The sequence below is a fragment of the Betta splendens genome, chromosome 15, assembly GCF_900634795.4.
Source record: "Betta splendens chromosome 15, fBetSpl5.4, whole genome shotgun sequence".
In the NCBI taxonomy this organism is placed as follows: Eukaryota; Metazoa; Chordata; class Actinopteri; order Anabantiformes; family Osphronemidae; genus Betta; species Betta splendens.
This window is the reverse complement of record NC_040895.2, coordinates 3,663,554-3,668,991: the sequence shown is the minus strand read 5'-3', so window position 1 is coordinate 3,668,991 and position 5,438 is coordinate 3,663,554.

The window sequence follows — 5,438 nt, the reverse complement described above, 5'->3', positions numbered from 1 at the left end:
TTCTAACCTAAGTGTGAATGATAGAATGGTGAGAGTGGATGTTTGTGAAGGACTGGCAACCCACCAAGGGTGCACCCTGCCTCCACTTCTTGCTGCTTTTGGTAATGGTTGAGATCCTGAAATCTTTTTCAATATGTTCTAATGAATGCCTTGTTGGATACTTGGGCAAGTGGCTTCCCATTGGCTTCAAGGGTGGTTCTCCACAACCTCATCGAGTTTGCAATGAAGGCCCTTAGAGTTCTGTTGATGTTGTACAGCTCCAAGCATTCAGTGATCCATGTGTGTGGCATTGAGTCATAGGCTTTCTTGTAGTCGATCCAGGCTGTGCACAGGTTGGTGTGTCGCACTCTGCAGTCTTGGGCGACTGTTCTGTCTACCAGGAGTTGGTGTTTGGCTCCTCTGGTATCCTCATGATGGATCATGAAGACTCATGGAAGATGTGAATGCAGCATTGAGAGCGATCCCTACCACAACAATCACAGAAACCAATGAGCTGATATACGCTTCAGCATCAGTGATCCTAGAGGTGCTTGGCCATAAGAGCAACCATGGGAGCCATGAGAAACAATACCCACCATGGAAACGAAGGTTGGAGGCAAAAATCAAGGCAGCTCGGAGGGAAGTGAGCCAAATGACAGAGGCCCAGAGAGGTGCAATGAAAAGACCGATGCCCAAGAGGTACAGCCAGATGACCATACCTGAAGCACTCGAAACTGCCAAGCAAAGGCAACACAACCTGCGAAAGTGTACTCTCAATGGCAGGGTAATAACAACAGAGCAGACCCACCAAGGCTGGAAACTGAACAGTACTGGAAGGGTATATGGGAAAGGGAGGCATCACACAACAGTGATGCACAGTGGCTGGTGGATCTGAGGGAAGACCACAGCAACCTCCCTGAACAGAATCCAGTGACTATCACAGTGGCAGATATCCAACATAGAGTCTCAGGTATGAAAAACTGGACAGCACCTGGCCCTGACATGATCCACGCCTACTGGCTAAAGAAGCTCACTGCAATCCATAAGCGCCTGGCAGCACAAATGAACCAGCTGCTAAGGGATGGGACTCACCCTGAATGGCTAACCGAAGGGCGAACGATCCTGATAATGAAGGATCCCTCAAAGGGCACAGTCCCATCCAACTACCGGCCAATAACCTGTCTCTCCACAACATGGAAGCTCATGTCAGGCATCATCGCAGCTAAGATAAGTGGGCACATGAGTCAATACATGAGCGAAGCACAGAAGGGCATTGGTAAGGATACCAGAGGAGCCAAACACCAACTCCTGGTAGACAGAACAGTCGCCCAAGACTGCAGAATGCGACACACCAACCTGTGCACAGCCTGGATCGACTACAAGAAAGCCTATGACTCAATGCCACACACATGGATCACTGAATGCTTGGAGCTGTACAACATCAACAGAACTCTAAGGGCCTTCATTGCAAACTCGATGAGGTTGTGGAGAACCACCCTTGAAGCCAATGGGAAGCCACTTGCCCAAGTATCCATCAAATGTGGCATACACCAAGGAGATGCACTGTCCCCACTGCTGTTCTGCATAGGTCTGAACCCCCTCAGCGAAATAATAAACAAGACTGGCTATGGATACCGACTCCGGAACGGGGCCACCATAAGTCTGAGCAGAGTAGAACTCTTAGGGTATCAGTAATTGTTTTATTGTTGTGTTGTTTCTTTTCCTGCACACACGATCTGACCACTGTGCATTTCCACGATCACGTGACTGTAACGCTGTTACCGATCTACGTGAATCTAAGAGGTGCACATTGAAGTGTTGTAACCTGTGATTTCGCTAGCTTAAGTGCTTTATTGTGTTACTGTTGCGGTGCTCTGTCTCTTCTGCGACCACGCCAAGCGCACGTTTCAACCATCGCTTCCGCGATCACGTGACTATATCGCAGAATATAGCCCCACGTGTTTGTGTGACCACAAGCCTTATCCACGCTAGTCCCACTTCACACTCCTTTACACGCTTCTTTCCCTGTGAGCGCCAGACACGCGCGCTCCATTCAAAGGGCTCACCAGCACACGCGCGCAGCTGTGCCACCTCACCACGCCTCTAAAGGGGGGCGCTCTCCCTCCTCCTTTCTCTCTCTCTCTCTCTCCCCCACACACACACACACACACACACACACACACACACACACACACACACACACACACACACACACACACACACACACACACACACACACACACACACCTCCTATCCCAGGTAACGCGCATACACATACAGTACTTCCAGACGAACACACCATAAGATTAAGTTGTGATTTGCTGAGTTATTCAAGATAGTGTTGACACTAGAGTTATTATTAATTGTTTAATAAAGCGTTCATAATTTAATTGGTCGTTGTCTGTGATTATTTGTATATGGTTTTGCAGCACTGGTGAATTGAATCGGCTATGGTACGGAGTTCACCCTTCAACTAACTTAAATACAAATGAGACTGTATTGGCTATTCCAAATCGGTTATTGGTCCCTGGTAACAGGGTGGTGCCCCGTAAATTAGGTAATTGTTAATTCAATTAATAATTATTAAATCAATAATAGTAAGTGTTTCACTTACCAAACTATAGACATTCGTCATATAGTTATATATATTTAAGCTAATAACCAAGATTTGTGAATCCAAATTATAAACATAATTGGTATCTCCAATCAGGAGCTATAAATCCAATTATTATAATTTGTGCTCCTCGCATATCCCCAACAGCTTCATGACAATCATGGCCATCAAGGGGTTGACCGTACATTGCAGCTGGTACGATCACGTTATTATTGGCCAAATATGTACGTAGATGTGGAAAGATGGTGTAAAGATTGTGAAAGGTGTGTTCTTTCCAAAGCTATTCAGCCAAAGGGTAAAACATTTATGGGGAGTATTAAAGCATCGCGGCCCCATGAAATTCTAGCCATAGATTTTACGGTGTTGGAGCATTCGACAGATGGTAGAGAAAACATATTGGTAATGACCGACGTGTTTTCTAAGTATACGCAGGCTGTCCAGACTAAAGACCAGCGGGCCAGTACAGTGGCGGGGGTACTGGTGAAGCATTGGTTTCAGTTGTTTGGACCCCCAAGTTGTATTCATTCAGACCAAGGTCGAAACTTCGAGAGCGCGCTGATCCATCAACTGTGAAAAATCTATAAGGTTGAAAAGAGTCATACTACCCCATATCACCCACAAGGGAATGGTCAGTGTGAGCGATTTAACCGCACGCTTCATGATTTTTTACGGGCCTTTCCCCCAGAGCAGAAACGGCGGTGGCCTTACCACCTTTCACAGGTCATTTACACTTATAATACAACAGCGCACCAATCAACTGGCATGACCCCATACTTTTTGTTGTTTGGGCGGGAACCACGACTGCCTGTGGATTTTTTGTTGGGGATGGATGATGAAGTCAAAGATGATATCCCTTTGGAAGAGTGGGTGCAGGAACATCAGAAGTCATTGGTGGTTGCATATGATATGGTTCAGCAACGTTTAGCAGTGAAACGAGCGCAACAGTCTCTGAATGATCAGAATCAGGGTGTAAGTCTAGATTTTGAGCAGGGTGACTTGGTGTATGCTAGGAATCGGTCTGTGAGGGGCCGTAATAAGATCCAGGACTTCTGGGACCCCACACCCTATTGAGTAGTCCGTCCACCTTCTGAGCAAGGTGTGGTGTACTCCATTGCCCCTGTGGGACAGGGAGGGCCACTACGTCAGGTGCATAGGACAGAGATAAGGAGTGTTCCAGGGGAACGAGAGAGCGAGGGAGAGCAACAAAGTGAAGAACAAGATGACCTAGAGAAGGGAATGGGGGAAGAGGGGACTAGTGAGCCTGAGCAAGAGTCTGACCAGTCAGTAAATTGTGTTTTTAATAAGGTAGATAATGCTATTTCTGGTCGAGAATGCCGTCTCTCTCAGGGACCTATTGAGGAGACTGAGACGTTATCTAAACCAGAGCCTCGTAGGACAACAAGAAGGACTGCAGGACAGCACTCTAATCCATATAGGTTACCTCAGTCAGTGCAGTCATAAGCGATTTGGCAGGGATTTGGGATATCCTGAATGGTTCTTTCCCCATTTTAGTCTATCGTCGGGTCGCCGATGCATTGTGGAGGGGAGAGATGTAGCAGGCGTCTTCTGGTGAGTGATGTGAGCGCCTCCCTGATTGGGAAGGGAGGGGATAAAAACTTCCAGGTGTTCCCCGTACTGGTGGTTCTGAAAGGACGCTGGTGTCACGCTAGGAGCGTGAGTGAGAGCTGCACAGGGTGAGGGATTTATGGATTTGAGCGCTAGCAGTGTTATGGTTTTAGCAAATTTAAGTCTTGTTGTTTTTATGTTGTAGTGTCGCTTGAAGGAAGCGAGTGGCGTCGCGCAACGATCGTGTATACGATAACTGACAGGGCAGGTACTTATAACTAGAGGGGTTTTAAAGTAGAATATAAAAACTGGGAAATTTATTAAGATTTGAATTAAATGTTCATTTCTGGTTATTGTGTTGCAGGGATTGCTGGTGCGGCATATCGCTGTTTCCTGCTGTCTGTTTGTGTTTATTTAAGGGATTTTTTCTTTGGTTAGTCCACTCGGCCTTGCATGGCCTGTTGTCATATGCGGGAGCATATTCTGTAAGGGTGGACTAACCACGTTTTCTATTATTAATTTTTGTTTTTTTTGTGTCGTTTAGTTTGTTTGCCATTTCCCTAGCCGTCCCCTGTGGATACCGTAGCCTGGCCCGTTGATCGTGTTGAAAGGCCGATCAGGGTGTGTATTTAATCACGCGTGAATTATATTATTATATTGCGGTGTCTTAACCCTTAGCATAACCGTGTGTGCGGTGTTCCACTAAGGGCTTTACGAACCCTTCAGCACAGGGAGCAACGGTGCCAGTGACTATCAGATGTCTGGGGATGTGTGACAGGGACGACGCTGTCTTTTAAGAAAACTAATAAAGTCTACACTATTTAATCTACACCTGACTACACGCCATTATTCATAGTGAGTGAAGTGGGGTCGATTGAGTGTTGGGCAACAATAGGTAAATTATGTAGGTGTTTTTTATGGTTTCTTGGAGAGTTATAACTTACTGTACAGTAATGTCACATTTTTGGCAATGCAAGTTTATTGTGCGTTTATAATTTTAAATATAATAATTTTATATAAGAATTTTACCTGGAGCAGACATGTATGAAAAGTATTGGATCTAAATCGGTCCGTCCAAGAAGTGCAATTCATTATTCATGTGTAAAACGAAAATTGAATAACGTCTTTTTATGGTCCGTGCATGAAGTGCAATTCATTTGAAAATTGAATAATGTCTTTTCATGCTGTGTTTCGTTTCGGTAAGTCAATAAAACACATTTGCAATATACTGATTTACTCATTCTCCTTTTCTCCACTTTCAAAACGAAATAAGAAAAAG